The sequence below is a fragment of the Nicotiana attenuata genome, unplaced genomic scaffold, assembly GCF_001879085.1.
Source record: "Nicotiana attenuata strain UT unplaced genomic scaffold, NIATTr2, whole genome shotgun sequence".
Classification (NCBI taxonomy): Eukaryota; Viridiplantae; Streptophyta; class Magnoliopsida; order Solanales; family Solanaceae; genus Nicotiana; species Nicotiana attenuata.
The window spans coordinates 97,583-114,899 of NW_017673362.1; positions in this window are offsets into that span (position 1 = coordinate 97,583).

The window sequence follows — 17,317 nt, forward strand, 5'->3', positions numbered from 1 at the left end:
GCGTATACATGGGTACTTATTGTGGTAAAAGGTGGAAGGGAGGGGAGTCGGTAAAATGAGAAGGAAATCCAGTGCAAACTGTTTCTAATAGCTAATTCCTGCCCCCTTTTGGCTACTGCATGAATCTGCTTAGTGATTTTGTAAGTTGTTATTTGATGTTTCTTTCTTCTTGCAGAGAATGTCCCAAATTAATATTGAGAACCGAAAAAAGCTGATCACAAGGAATGCTAACTCACTTTCATGTAACTAGGAAAACGATAACGAAACTTTGGATCCTTTATCAGCAAAAGAAGTCTTTGTAGCTACAAGAAAAAGGAAAGATGGGCGATCATACAAGTGCTCAGATGAAGATACAACTAGTAAAATTGGGTGAATTATATTTAAGTGATGTTATATCGAGATCAATTATTTATTTTTATTAGTTTACTTTTTATTTACTTGTTCTATTTGTTTGAATTTGCTTTGAAGGATGAAATGGAGGAAATTGAAGCACAACAAAACGAAATTGATGGCAATGAGTCCGTAGATGCATTTGCATCTGTCATTGTCACGACCCGAATTTTCCACCGTCGAGATCGTGATGACGCCTAACTTTTCGGATGCTAGGCAAGCCAACAGTTAAAGATTTAATACGCTAACCCTTGACCAAATCAGTAAGTAGCAGCAATTAAACCAAAATAGATTTAAAGAGTGCAAATTTTACAATAATTCAAGTACTTATACACGACTACCAAAATCTGGTGTCGCAATCCACGAACTTCTAAGAGTCACTACAAATACTGGCTGAAAGAAAATACAACTGTTCTCGAATTTAAAAGAAAACAGAAAACTAGGATAACTGGAAGGGGACTCCACAGTCTGCGAACGCCGGCAGATCTACCTTGGGTCTCCCGTTGGACTGAAGGTAGCAACTCAACTCGGGTCAATAAGGTCCGGTATCAAAATCTACACAGAAAGTCCAGAGTGCAGTATCAGTACAACCGACCCCATGTACTAGTAAGTGCCGAGCCTAACCTCCGCGAGGCAGTGACAAGGCTAGGACAAGACACATATATAAACATGTGCAGTTAAACAATATGCTAACAGAAATAACAATTAACAGAAGATAAGTAAATATTAACGGGAGGGGAAACATGCTAAGGGATATGAAATTAAAGAATCACAGCAGTAGAGGAATTTAAACAGCTAGTACACTTTGAACGGATAATAACAAGTAAACACAGCAAACGGAAAATGCACGGCATCACCCTTCGTGCTTTTACTCTCAACCTCACTAGATAATCAATAATAGAAACGTGCACAACATCACCCTTCGTGCTTTACCACTCAACCTCGCCATGTGAATAATAGAAATGTGCACGGAATCACCCTTCGTGCTTTATCACTCTTCCTCACCACATAAATAATAGAAATATGCACGGCATCACCCTTCGTGCTTTATCACTCTACCTCACCCAAATAGAGACATCAACAATAGAGAGATAGAAATGGCAACAACAAGTCTTACTTCGAAACTTAGCTCCACAATACCAATCTCAACTTTGTATAAAAACCCCATCAATACCAAATTCCATAAAACATGATAAGAAACTTCTCAGTCCTACCAGCAAAATTTCCTAAGTTCCAAAATACCCCGTAGCCTATCCGAAACTCACCCGAGCCCTTGGGGCTCCAAACCAAACATAAACACAAGTCTTAAAACATCATACGAACTTTCTGTGTGATCAGATTGCCAAAATAACATCTAAAACTACGGATTTAACACCAAAACACATGAAATTCTTAAGAACACTTTGAAATTCCTATTTTCACAACCGGACGCCCGAATTACGTCAAATCAACTCCGTTTTTCACCAAATTTCACAGACATGACATAAATATTATATTGAACCTATATCGGGCTCCGGAACCAAAATACGGGCCCGATAACAACGAGATTAAACATTAATCAAATTCTTTAAACCATTAGATTTTCAGTCTTACAATTTTAATCAAAAATTCATTACTCGGGCTAGGGATCTCCGAATCCGATTCCGGACATACGCCCAGGTCCATATTTTAGTACGGACCCACCGGGACCGTCAAAACATGGGTCCGGGTCCGTTTACTCAAAACGTTGACCGAAGTCAACTAAATCAACTTTTAAAGGCAAAAATTATTATTTTTCTAAAATTTCCACATAAAGGCTTTCCGGAAACACGTCCGGACTGTGCACGCAAATCGAGGAGAGATAAAATGAGGTTTTGAAGACCTCGAAACACGGAATCGAGTTCTGAAACATAAGATGACCCTTTTGGTCATCACATTCTCCACCTCTAAAATAATTGTTCGTCCTCGAACGGACATAGAAAAGTACCTGAGCTGGGAAAAAGATGGGATATCTGCTCCGCATATCGGACTCGGACTCCCAAGTAGCTGCCTCAATGGGCTGACCTTTCCCCTTCACCCGAACCGAAGGATAACTCTTCGATCTCAACTGACAAACCTGCCGGTCTAAAATGGCTACCGGCTCCTCCTCGTAGGTCAAATCCCTGTCCAACTGGACAATGCTAAAATCTAACACGTGGGATGGATTGACGTGATACTTCCGAAGCATGGACACATGGAATACTGGATGCACGGCTGATAAGCCTGGTGGCAACACAAGTCTGTAGGCCACCTCTCCCACTCGATCAGGAATCTCAAAAGGCCCGATGAACCTATGGCTTAACTTGCCCTTCTTCCCAAATTTCATTACGCCCTTCATGGGCGATACCTGAAGCAACACTCTCTCCCCGACCATGAATGCTATATGACGAACCTTATGGTCGGCATAACTCTTTTGCTTGGACTGAGCTGTACGAAGTCTATCCTGAATGATTTTAACCTTATCCAAGGCATCTTGCACTAAATCTGTACCTAATAACCGAGCCTCCCCCGGCTCAAACCACCCAACCGGTGATCGACACGTCTACCATATAATGCCTTATAGGGAGCCATCTGGATGCTCGACTGATAGCTGTGGTTGTAGGCAAACTCCGCTAAAGGCAAGAACTGATCCCAAGGACTTCCAAAGTCAATAACACAAGCGCGGAGCATATCCTCCAAGATCTGAATAGTACGCTCGGACTGTCCGTCCGTCTGAGGATGAAATGCCGTGCTCAACTTGACCCGCATACCCAACTCACGCTGTATTGCCTTCCAGAAATGCAAGGTAAACTACGTACCTCGATCAGAAATGATAGACACGGGCACACCATGAAGAGGAACGATCTCATGGATATAAATCTCTGCCAACCTTTCCGAAGAATAGGAAACTGCCATAGGAATGAAATGCTCTGACTTGGTCAGCTTATCCTCAATAACCCAAATCGCATCGAACTTCATCGAGTCTATGGGAGTCCAACAACGAAATCCATGGTGGTACGCTCCCACTTCCACTCAGGAATCTCTATCTTCTGAAGCAAACCACCAGGCCTCTGATGCTCGTACTTTACTTGCTGACAATTCAGACATCGTGCTACATATGCAACTATATCCTTCTTCATTCTCCTCCACCAGTAATTTTGCCGCAAGTCCTAATACATCTGGGCACGCCAGGATGAATAGAATAACGGGAACTATTGGGCCTCCTCTAGAATCAACTCACAAAGTCCCTCCATATTAGGCACACAAACACGACCCTGCATCCTCAAAACTCCATCATCTCCCACCGTAACCTGCTTGGCATCACCGTGCCGCACTATGTCCCTAAGGACAAGCAAATGAGGGTCATCATACCGTCGCTCCCTGATGCGCTCAAACAAGGAAGACCGAGCAACTGTGAAAGCTAAAATGCGATTGGGCTCAGAAACATCCAACCCCACAAACTGATTGGCTAAGGCCTGAACATCTAATGCAAGTAGCCTCCCACCGACTGGAATGTACGCAAGACTGCCCATACTAGCTGACGTCCTACTCAAAGCGTCGGCCACCACATTGGCCTTCCCAGGATGATACAAATGGTGATATCATAGTCTTTAAATAGCTCTAACCACCTCCTCTGCCTCAAATTGAGCTCCTTTTGCTTGAACAAGTACTGTAGACTCTTATGATCCGTGAACACCTCAGACGACACGCCATATAGATAGTGCCTCCAATCTTCAGCGCGTGAACAATGGCTGCCAACTCCAAGTCATGAACTGGATAATTCATCTCGTGAATCTTCAGCTTCCGTGAAGCATATGCAATAACCTTGCCACCCTCCATCAATACCGCACCAAGTCCAAATCGAGATGCATCACAATATATTGTATAGGGCCCTGAACCTGTGGCCAATACCAACACCGGTGCCGTGGTCAAAGCTGTCTTGAGCTTCTAAAAGCTCGCCTCACACTCGTCCGACCATCTGAACGGGGCACCCTTCTGTGTCAACCTGGTCATCGGGGATGTTATAGATGAAAACCCCTCCACAAACCAACGGGCCAAACCCAAGAAACTACGGATCTCTGTGGCTGAAGTAGGCCTAGGCCAATTCCGAACGGCCTCAATCTTCTTAGGATCTACCTGAATACCTTCTGCTGATACAACGTGACCCAAGAAAGCAACTGAACTCAACTAAAACTCACATTTCGAAAACTTAGCATATAACTGGCTGTCTCTCAGAGTCTGAAGAACGATCCGAAGATGCTGCTCATGCTCCTCTCGGCTGCGGGAGTAGATCAAGATATCATCAATAAAAACAATCACAAAGGAATCCAGATAGGGCTTGAACACCCGGTTCATCAAATCCATGAATGCTGCTGGGGCATTCGTCAACCCAAATGATATTACTAGAAACTCATAATGCCCGTACCGGATCCGAAAAGCTATCTTAGGGACATCGGATGCCCTAATCCTTAACTGATGGTAGCCAGACCTCAAATTGATCTTTGAAAACACCTTGGCACCCTGAAGCTGATCAAATAAGTCATCAATCCTCAGCAATGGATACTTGTTCTTGATGGTGACTTTGTTCAACTGCCAATAGTCTATGCACATCCTCATCGACCCATCTTTCTTCTTTACAAACAACACCGACGCACCCCAAGGCGAGACACTAGGTCTAATAAAGCCCTTATCAAGCAAATCTTGCAACTGCTCCTTCTTTTTTCAACTCTGGCGGGGCCATGCGGTATGGCGGAATAGAAATGGGCTGAGTGCCCGGAACCAAATCAATGCAGAAGTCAATACCCCTATCGGGTGGCACCCCGGTAGGTCTGCAGGAAATACCTCTGGGAACTCTCGAACAATTGGTACAGAATCCATTGAAGGAACCTCCGCACTAGAATCACGGACAAGCCAAATAAGCTAGACAACCCTTCTTGACCATGCGCCGAGCCTTCTTAAAAGAAATAACCCTACTGGTAGAATGACCAAGAGTCCCTCTCCACTCTAATTGAGGCAACCCCGGCAAAGCTAAGGTCACGGTCTTGGCATGACAGTCCAATATAGCGTAATAAGGTGACAACCAATCCATCCCCAAAATGACATCAAAGTCAACCATATCGAGAAGTAGGAGATCTACACGAGTCTCGAGACCCCCTAAATGATCACACGAACGATAAACACGATCTACAACAATAAAATCCCCCACCGGTGTGGACACATAAACGGGAGCACTCAAAGAATCACGAGGCACAACCAAATATGAAGCAAAATAGGATGATACATACGAATAAGTAGATCCCGGATCAAATAATACTGAGGCATCCCTACTACAAACTGAAACCGTACCTGTGATAATCGCGTCAGATGACTCAGCCTCAGGCCTGGCTGGAAAAGCATAGCATCAGGGCTGGGCCCCACCACTCTGAATTGCATCCCGAGGATGGGCCCTGTCTGACTGACCTCCACCTCTAGCGGCCTGACCTCCACCTCTAATACCTCAACCTCCACCTCTAGCTGTCTGACCCCTACCTCTAGCTGGCTGAGCGGGAGGTGGAACACCCGGTGCGGGACCATGGCACGAGAACCCTGATGCTGAGAACTGCTCGATGCTCGAGGGCAATGACTAGCAATGTGCCTCGGATCGCCACAAGTGTAACAAGATCTTGGCTGCTGTGGCTGATGACCCTGAAACTGACCCTGGCGGCCTAAGTAACCACCCTGAAAACTCTGGAGCGGAGGTGCACTAATAGGAGTTGGTGGTGCATTGTAGGCTAGCTGATCGAATACTGCATATGAGAGCCACAGTCACCTGGAGCACCGTAAGAGGCCTGAAGCGCTGAATGAAACGGCCTGGGAGGATGGCTTCTGCCAAAAGTACCCCAACCTCCAGATGAGGCCCCACTGAATCCACCGGAGTGACGAGGCCTCTTGTCAGACCCCTGACTACTCCCCTGAGCTAAAACCATCTCAACTCGTCTGTCCACATTGGCTGCATCCTGGAAAGAAATCTCACTCCTTGTCTCTTTAGCCATCTGAAATATTATAGGTTGAGCAAGTCCCTCAATAAACCTCCTCACCCTCTCTCTCTCGGTAGGGAGTATACGAAGAGCATGACGGGACAAATCAATAAAGCGGGTCTCATACCAAGTAACGGACATGCTGCCCTGCTGGAGACGCTCGAACTGCCTGTGATAGTCCTCTCTCAATGTAACAGGAAGGAACTTCTCAAGGTATAGCTGAGGGAACTGGTCCCAAGTCAAAGCAAGTGACCCAGCTGGTCTGGCCAAACAAAAATCCCTCCACCATTTCATGGCGGAACCTGACATACGAAAGGTAGCAAGGCCGACCCCATTGGCCTCCACTATCCCCATGTTTCGTAATACCTCGTGACAACTGTCCAGATAGTCCTGGAGGTCCTTTGAAGATGTACTGCCATAGGTAGTGGTAAAAAGCTTGTTAAACCTATCCAATCTCTAAAAAGCCTCAGAAGACATAGCTGATCCATCGCCGGTCTGAGCTACAACACCCGCCGAAACTACCCCAACGGGCTGAGCTGCTAGAGTCTGAAACTGAGGAGACATCTGTTCTGGAGTGTGAGTAGTGGGGGTCTGGGCTCCTCTCCCAGCCTGAGAGACAGCTGGTGCTACAGGCAATGTGCCGGCCTAAGCGACACTCTCCATAAAGCCCACTAGACGGACCAAAGCATCCTGAAGTACCGGGGTGGCGATGAACCCCTCTGGAACCTGAGTTGGCCTCGCTGGAACTGTCTGGGCTGGAGCCTCCTCGTCAAACTCCATCTGAGGCTCCGCCGGTGGTGCTGCTGCTCAAGCTTTGGGCTGAGCCCTGCCCCTACCTCAGTCCTCTGCCCCTCGTAGGAGCTGCCACTGGGGCTTTGGCTGCTGCTCAGCTGAAGAAGCGGTACGTGTTCTCGCCATCTGCGAAAGAACAAGAGTAGAGTATTCAATTAGCATTGAGAGATAAAATCGCACGATAGTGAAGAAGAGAAGTGAATTTGTTTCCTAAAACTCTGTAGCCTCTAGGGATAAGCACAACCGTCTCCGTACCGATCCCTCAAACTCTACCTAGCTTTTTCGTGAATTGTGAGACCTAGGCAACCTAGTGCTCTGATCCGACTTGTCACGACCCGGATTTCCCACCATCGGGATCGTAATGGCGCCTAACTTTTCGGATGCTAGGCAAGCCAACAATTAAAGATTTAATACGCTAACCCTTGACCAAATCAGTAAATAAAAGGAATTAAACCAAAACAAATTTAAAGAGAGCAAATTTTATAATAATCTAAGTACTTATACACGACTACACAAAATTTGATGTCCCGATCCACGAACTTCTAAGAGTCACTACAAATACTGGCTGAAAGAAAATACAACTGTTCTCGAATTCAAAAGAAATCAGAAAACTAGGATAACTGGAAGGGGACTCCAGGGTCTGCGAACGCCGGCAGGTCTACCTTGGGTCTCCTATTTGACTGAAGGAAGCAGCTCAACTCGGGTCAACACGGTCCTGTACCGAAATCTGCACAGAAAGTGCAGAGTGCAGTATCAGTACAATCGACCCCATGTACTGGTAAGTGCCGAGCCTAACCTCGGCAAGGTAGTGACGAGGCTAGGACAAGACACATACATAAACCTGTGCAGTTAAAAAATATGCTAACAGAAATAACAATTAACAGAAGATAAGCAGATATTAATGGGAGGGGAAACATGCTAAGGGGCATAAAAAAAAAAAGAATCACAACATTGGAGGAATTTAAACAGCTAGTACACTTTGAACCAGTAATAACAAGTAAACATATCAAACGGAAAATGCACGGCAGCACCCTTCGTGCTTTCACTCTCAACCTCACCAGATTATCATTACTAGAAACGTGCACGACATCACCCTTCCTGCTTTACCACTCAACCTCACCATGTGAATAATAGAACTGTGCACGGCATCACCCTTCGTGCTTTATCACTCTACCTCACCCAAACAGAGACATCAATAATAGAGAGATAGAAATGGCAACAACAAGTCTTACTTCGAAACTTAGTTCCACAATACCAATCTTAACTTTGGGTAAAAACCCCATCAATACAAAATTCCATAAAACATGATAAGAAACTTCTCAATACATAGATTAACTAGTCTGCACATGAAAAATATGATCAAAATATAACATTTCCAAGAATAAAGCTCACTCACATGTTATGACTCGCAACAACGTATAGATACTCGTCACCTTACCTATACATCATACTCAACATCCAAACACGTAACAAATAAGCAAATAACACCTAATCTCTCAAGCTAAGGTTAGCCACAACACTTACCTCGCTCCTTCGACCAAACTCAAGGCTCAATCATCACTTTTCCCTTCACACAAGCCCACGAACCAATAGAATATAGCAAATTATCAACCAAACAACTCAATTTTAGCCTTAGGAACTACCCATGATAGCAAGGAATTCAATTTAGGCCATTTTTGAAAAAGTCAACACCCGGCCCGCTTGGTCCAAACCCGAAATTCGGACCAGAACCCGATTACCCATTCATCCCCGACCCCGGATATACAATTGGTTTTAGAATCCGACCTTAATTTGAGGTCTAAATCCCCAAGTTTCGAAATCCCTAGCTTCTACCCAAAAATCCCCAATTCCACCATGAAAATCCTAGATTCTAGGTTGAAATCCTGTTATAAGAAGTGAAAGATTGAAAGAAATCAGTTAAGAATCATTTACCTATGATTTGGGGAAGAAATGGCCTTTGAAAAATCGCCTCTTGAGGTTTGGGTTTTGAAAATTTGGGAAATGAATCAAAAATCTCGTCTAAGTCCCTTTTACACAGCTGCAGATGTCGCAATTGCGACCTGAGCTTCGCAATTGCGAAGCTCGCAAATGTGAAGGGACCATCGCAAATGCGGGGTCCTTCACTTCTCTGCTGCCTTCGTAATTGCGAAGGTAAGTTAGCAATTGCGAACATGAACCTCCGCAAATGCGACAAAATGATCGCATTTGCGATCACTGCCCCTCCCAGCTTTACTTTGCCAATGCGAAGAAATCTTCGCAATTCCGAAGGCTGTATGGCCCAGCTTCTAATGGCAATTGCGATGAAAGCCTCACAAATACGAAACCTGCAGGGTTCGCAATTGGATGCCTGATCTCGCAAATGCGAGATCAGAGGCCTACAACAAGTTCAGTCCTACCAGCAAAATTTCCTAAGTTCCAAAACACCCCGTAGCCTATCTGAAACTCACCCGAGTCCTCGGGGCTCCAAACCAAACATGCACACAAGTCTTAAAACATCATACGAACTTGCTCGTGCTATCAAATCGCCAAAATAACATCTAAAACTACGGATTTAACACCAAAATACATGAAATTCTTAAGAACACTTTGAAATTCCTATTTTCACAACCGGACGCCCGAATCACGTCAAATCAACTCCGTTTTTCACCAAATTTTACAGACATGACATAAATATTATATTGAACCTGTACCGGGCTCCAAAACCAAAATACGGGCCCGATACCAACGATGTCAAACATTAATCTAATTCTTTAAACCATTAGATTTTCAGTCTTATAATTTTCATCAAAAATTTATTACTCGGGCTAGGGACCTCCGAATCCGATTTCGGGCATACGACTAGGTCCCATATTTTACTACGGACCCATAGGGATCGTCAAAATACGGGTCCAGGTCCGTTTACTCAAAACGTTGACCGAAGTCAAGTAAATAAACTTTTAAAGGCAAAAATTATTATTTTTCTCAAATTTCCACATAAAGGCTTTCTGGAAACACGCCCGGACTATGCACGCAAATTGAGGAGAGATAAAATGAGGTTTTGAAGACCTCGAAATACGGAATCAAGTTTTGAAACATAAGATGACCCTTTGGGTCATCACAGTCATGGGGCCTGAACATCCGGGACGTTTGAGATTGTATGGACGAGGGGTTACAAGAACTTCTTTGAGAGGAAAAGTAGGATGTTTTGAATCCTCTTCAAATGCTACAAATTATCTACAAAAAATGGAGGAGAAGATACAAAGAATGGAGAAAAAAACTGGGTAACAAAAGGCAACTATCCGTCAAGAAGTTATTGCAAATGTCCTTGCATGACTTCAGCGTTCAAGAACTGATATTGATGCTAACATTATTCTAGCGGCATTGGATGATAATTCTCCAGGAGAAGCTTCTTCTGTACAGCAAATAACTTTGCAACCAATCCGTCGTCCATCTACTGATAGCAACAAAGAAGGCCAACTCATTCCAGGTACTAATAATGCTTATTTCAAATGAAAAAAGTAGTGATTTAATATTGCATGAAATAAAGTGGGACTGTTCTTTTGCTAAGAAATAAAAAAGTAAGAAAATTAAGAGGGAAAGTGAAAGTTGAGAGACTTTGATAGCTCCATCTACCGGTGTATCTGAAAACAAGTCATATTATAAGGTATACCTAGAATTTAATCACCTAAAAGTCTAAATTACTATCTTTCTATTTTTTTTAGCTTATTCGGTTTAGAATTATAATTGTTGATGCCAAGAACTATATATGCTGGGATATATATTACGCTTTGCAAACTTCTAATGAGGGGCAAATTTTTGTATTATTACTTAAAATATCTGAATTATGCTACTTGATTTCTCGTGCTAATTAAACAGATTTGTCTTTTGCAGTTCAGAGCCATATCTCCTCCATTATTTCTGAAAATGTTAGATATGAAAAGGGGACAAAGAGACAAGCATGTCAATATCGAATAAGAAGAAAGCCATAAGAAAAGCCAAATATCATATATTATCATCCATTTCCATCTCTGTCCCATACTTATAAAGTATGCTTTACATATAGGCTACTTAATTACGTGCATGAACTTCATCTTTCTTTCTTATCATTAACTAAATATTAGGCTGACTAGTGTTAGGTGCATAGTATGATTGTGTAGGTTCTGAACCTCTAAAATAAGAAGCCTAGAATCTGGTAGTTGGCCATGCCCTGTTGATAATATTGTGGATGACATATATCGATAGTTGATGTATGGATGGATCTATTCTACATAGTTGTATTTACAAATGATGTTTTGAGCTGGTTGAAAATTTTGGGATAGTCATATTTACAAAGGAAAGTCTGCCGAAAAATTTAAGAATTTAGAGAGTTTGAAAATTTTCGAGTTATCAAATTGGTCATTCAATTACTTTGTGATTCAGTTCTCCTAAAAATTTTGTTTAATTATTTCTCATTGTCTTTTGTAGGTGCAGCGATTGCGGATGAAAGCAATGACGAAGACCTTACTAGAGTATTGTTGATCGTTGTTAGACTTTCTATTATTATGTTTAAGGATATTTTAGTTTAGAACTTTTGTATGCAAACTCATCTATTTTGACTTTTGAATTGTTGACCAAATAATGTATCCATATTTTGTTTTTGTACATGGATAATGCTAGTTGGATATGGAGTAAACAATTTGATGGAATAGGAAAATATTTCTCATTTTGCTTCCATAAATACCAGAAATAATATTTATTGCAATAGAGAATATAACCGTTCCAATAGACCTAGCAAATAATAAGAGCAACCCCTAATAACCGTTCCAATATGTTATAATATCCGTTGCAATAGGGTACTGATAATTGTTCCAATATATCACAAAAACCGTTGCAATAGACTTAAAAAATCAGCTGTATTATTTTACCAGGACGGTTTATAACCGTCCCAACAGAAAAGAAAACCGTTCCTATATATAAAACAATGGTAGCAGTCCAAACCGTTACAATATTCCTATCTATGGAGACGGTTTTTAAACCGTTGCAAATAACCGTTCTAATAGACCTATTGTACGCTGAATCCCGGTACGTGTCCAATCCGTCCCAATAGCCCTATAAGTATGGTTAGCGTATCTATTGCAACGGTTTTTGATGGGTTGCCACAGCTGTAATTTCTAGTAGTGGCACTTTCTAATTATGAAGCTTTGGCCCATATAAGTTTAATCTAAATTGACTATGACTTGAGCACTTTGCCAAAAATAAGACCGTTTCGAAAAAATAATTTGTTATAAATGACTTTCATCATACCAAATATATATATATATATATCATAATTAGTAAGATTTTTATTTACTTATGAATGTAATTAACTACCATTAATAATTATGGGAGTTTATTATGCTATTGTATGTTAGTGTAGTTAGAGATTGAAAAGAAGTGAAGGCACTTTTAAAAATTACTTTGAGTTAAAAGATGACATTTTATGTGTCTAATAAGAAGAGTTGTGTCTATTAAAGATAACTATTCTAATATATACTTGTCTTTTGCCACCTAAACGTACACAATTTACCAGATTTGCCTAACAGTTTATTTCTCTTCTTGTCTCAAAATATTCACACTGTTGTTCCCGGAAGAAATTCAAGTTATTGCTGGATTTGAATTTTGTTTGGCTGGCCACAAAATCCTACGACAACATAATAGGGTTTTAATATCTTAAGGACATAGATTACACTATTCGTAACACTATATAAATCCCTTCCTGTAGTACGTTTTATTGGTAATCAGTTATAATGGACTGATATCTTCATACCACTATCAATAGACAAGTCCCATTTCGCCATGCTATGGAGTTAGAGATAGAGCGGATCTAGAATATTTGGAATACGGATGCACCATTATAAAAAAAAAGTAAGAAGAAAATATTAAGTGAGAATCAATGTCAGATCATTTTCCAGATATGATGGGGTTGCATCAGGGGTCGAGACTCGGCCCTTTTTTGTTTGCTCTGGTGATGGACGTACTGACGCATCACATCTAAGGGGAGGTGCCGTGGTGTATGCTATTTGCAGATGATATTGTATTGATTAACGAGACACGAGATACTGTGAACGTGCAATTAGAGGTATGAAGGCATGCAGAGCCCGGTATCTAAAGATTTCAAGTTGAGCAAGACCAAGACAGAATACTTGGAGTGTAAGTTCAGTGGCGAGACTCAAGGAGGGAAAGGGAAGGCGAGGCTAGGGAGTTTTAAGTACATTGGGTCTATTACTTAGGGGGATAGGGAGATTGATGAAGATGTCACACATCGTATTGGGGCGGGATGGGTGAAATAGAGACTCGCTTTTGGTGTTTTGTGTGACAAGAAGCTTCTTAAGGTGCCACCGAAACTTAAGGGTAAGTTCTACAGCATGGTGGTCAGACCAATGATGTTGTATGGGGCTGAGTGTTGGCCAGTCAAGATCGCTCATGTCCAGAAGATGAAGGTAGCAGATATGGGGATGTTGAGATGGATGTGCGTGCACACCAGGTTAGATATGGGGATCAGAAATGAGGTTATTCGTGACAAGGTGGGTGTAACCCCTATTGTCGACAAGATGCGGGAAGCGCGACTTAAGTTGTTTGGTCATGTGAGGAGGAAAAGCACAGATGCCCCAGTGAGGAGATGTGAGAGGTTGACATTGGAGGGCCTACGGAGAGGTAGAGGTAGGCCAAAGAAGAGGTGGGGAGAGGTGATTAGGCAAGACATGGCGCAGCTTCAGCTGACCGAGGACATGAACCTTGATAGGAAGGTATGGAGGTCGAGGATTAGGGTAGTAGAGTAAGTAGTCTAGAGTGTTCATAACAGTAGTATTGGCACGTAGTCTCGCAATTGGTAGTAGGTTTTTATGACTAATCGTTGTTTTCTTTCATTGTTGTTCACCTTACTATCTTGTTGTTTTTATTCTCCTTTTATATGGCTTTTTTGTATGGGTTCGAATTTGGTCGATCACGTCTCAAAGGTAGCACGACCAATCATTGGGTATCAACGTGTCGGTATCGAGGGAAGAGGCGACCCAGGAAGGAAAGGAGAGACGTCCTCGCGTCGTCGTCGGTTCCATTATAAAATATACTTTTCCTTTTGTCGTTCCTGTAATGTGTAAAAGATCCTCCATTATATAAGGGGGATCCAGGTCTTGTAATAAGGGCGATCTTTTTGGAGGAACAAGAAATACAATTTTTCTCTCTTTTTCTCTACTCTTTATCTTTCTACTGATCTATCTCTTCTACTGTGGCAAGCCCATCTTCCTAAAAACTATCCTAGGGTTTATTATTCTCGACTACGATTTACCCCTTCATCTTTTTGATTGATTTGCTTAAAAGAGTTAACATCTTTAGAGTCAAACAATTTGGCGCCGTCTGTGGGGATTTCCATAGTCGAAATCATAGTTCTCATCTAGGATATCAAAAGCAACGATCACTATTCTTCATACCCCATAAGAACCAACAATGGCGGAAAAAGAAGCAAGGTTGAAAATGATAGCAGATGTCTCAAACAACCTCTTAGGCTCCCTCGACGAAGCCAATAAGGAAGATACCGAGAGTATAACACCAAGCGGTACATCGGAGGGGGGAATCTCACCCTCTTCGCACGGGGATCTGACAGTCTTGCGTGAGAGAGGAGTTTCCACGTCTACGGCGAAAGAAACACCACCAGCAATCAAAAAGCTGCTAGAGGAATGGTTGACGAGCGCCCTAAGCAACATGCTCGAGAACCCCCCTCAGGGAAATGCCGAAGATTCACCAACGACGGAAATCGCAGTCATCACAGACGAGCCGGGCCCTACACGAACGAGCAACACCCGCACTGTCATCGACGCAAGTGGTGATACACTCGCAACTGTCCTAAAGAAAATGGAAGAAATGGAAAACGAGAACAAAGTGCTTCGTGATCAAATGAAAGAGCACCAGGAAAGGGTCGACAAAATACCTGGCGCCCCCAAGCTGCTACCAAAACGCGATGTGGGAAGGTTTGTCGAGCAACCGTACAGTGAGGAGGCTGCTCCTTACCCCATCCCTAAAACCTTCAAAATGCCACCATAATTGAAAATATACGACGGGACCACGGATCTAGAAGATCATCTAATCCATTACGTCATCGCGGTAAAAGGCAATGACCTGTCATAAGAACAAGTGCCATCCGTACTGATGAAAAAGTTCGGTGAGACTTTGACAGGAGGGGCATTAACATGGTATTCACAGTTACCAGCACGGTCGATATCGACGTTCGAGGAAATGGCAGATAAATTTGCCACCGATCATGCAGGAGCAAAGAAGGCCGAAACTAGGGTCAACGACATCTTCGCCATCCGGCAAACAGCGGGCGAGGGACTCCGAGACTTCCTGGCCCGATTCAACAGGGTGAGAATGGGACTGCATAATGTGTCAGAAGGAATGGCGGTCGTGGCCTTCCAAAACGGATTAAACAGGAGCGGATCAAAGGCGACCAAAAAATTGCTCAACAGACTCATGAAGTACCCCCCTACCACATGGGAAGAAATTCATAACGCCTACCGCGCTGAGGTAAGGGCAGACGAAGATGATCTTAACGGGCCAACTTAGCGATTAACGTCGGTTCAAACCGAAGCAAGGAGGGATAGACGCAACAATGGGCGAAGAGATCAGCCCCCGCATTTCATTCGAGAAAGACACCAGCCTTATGTCAGAACATCTAACCCGCCTCATCCGAGACATGCAGAGGCTGTGCTACGACACAACGCACCCCTTCAAAACGAAAGAGGTATGCCTCCACTATTATCTGCTCATAACTTTTGTGTTTCCCTTTCAGAGATAGTGTACGCACTAGAGAAACTATGCACGAAGGTACAATGGCCACCAAAAATGAGATCGGATACAAGCGCAAGAAGGTCAAACGTCCTCTGTGAATTCCATCAGGAAAGAGGCCACAAGACCGAGGATTGCATAGGCCTACGACAGGAGGTGGTCAGAATGTTGAACTAGGGGTACCTAAAAGAGCTACTCAGCGATAAAGGAAGGGCCAACTTCGCCAGAAGACGCGACCCCTCTCAAGGACCTCCGAAACTACCATCGCCGACACGCACCATACAGATGATCATTGGCGGCAGCGATGATTCAGTGATCAACCATGTGAAATTCACCGCCACACACAAACTCAAGAGGACGGTCGCTCACGAACGGTATGACGACTTCGAAGACAGTATCATCTTCGAAAAGTCAGATGCCGGCGGTTTGTCTTTCCCCCATTATGATGCTTTAGTTATAACTTTACGCATCGCTGATACAGATGTAAAAAGAATCATGGTAGATCACGGAAGCGGCGCGTGTATTATCCACCCGAGGGTCCTCATACAAATGAGGCTCGAGGATAGAATAATACCGCGTTGCATAACACTAATAGGTTTTAACAATGCAGTAGAGCGGACGTCCGGAGAAATAGTGCTGCCAGTCTTGGCAGGGGGAGTCACCTTGGAAACCACATTCCACGTCATGAACCAAGAAATAGCCTATAATGCTATCATAGGACGCCCATGGATACACGCTATGCGAGCCGTCCCCTCAAGCTTTTATCAAGTGATCAAATTTCCCACACAGTATTCAGCATTCGAGGCGAACCGCGCACCGCCCAGGAATGCTATCAGATCGCCTAAGACTGCACACATACCAAACAGCTGAAAAGAGAAAGCGCGGAGGCATAACAATTAACAATGTCGGGAACTAAACCCGACCCACCAACAGAAGTCATCAGAGACCCTGACATCGTAGAAGCCTGCAAAGCAACTATAGAAAACCTCAACCCAGTCCAGTTGGACGACGCCGACGACACAAAGAAGGCTTACATCGGGCACAACCTCTCGAAGCCAGGTAAGTATCGTGCATTTTTAGCTAACAATGCCGATTTGTTTGCCTTTTCCCACTCAGATATGCCAGGAATCCCGAAGGACATCGCCACTCATAGGCTGAACGTCGACCCACTCTCCCCGCCGGTACGATAGATAAGGAGAAAGTTCAATTCCGCAATCAATGAAGCGGTCAGCGAAGAGGTATACAAATTACTAACCAACGGTTCCATCAGAGAATCAAAGTATCCCCAATGGGTCGCCAATGTGGTCATGGTCAAAAAGAAGAACGGGAAATGGCGAATGTGCGTA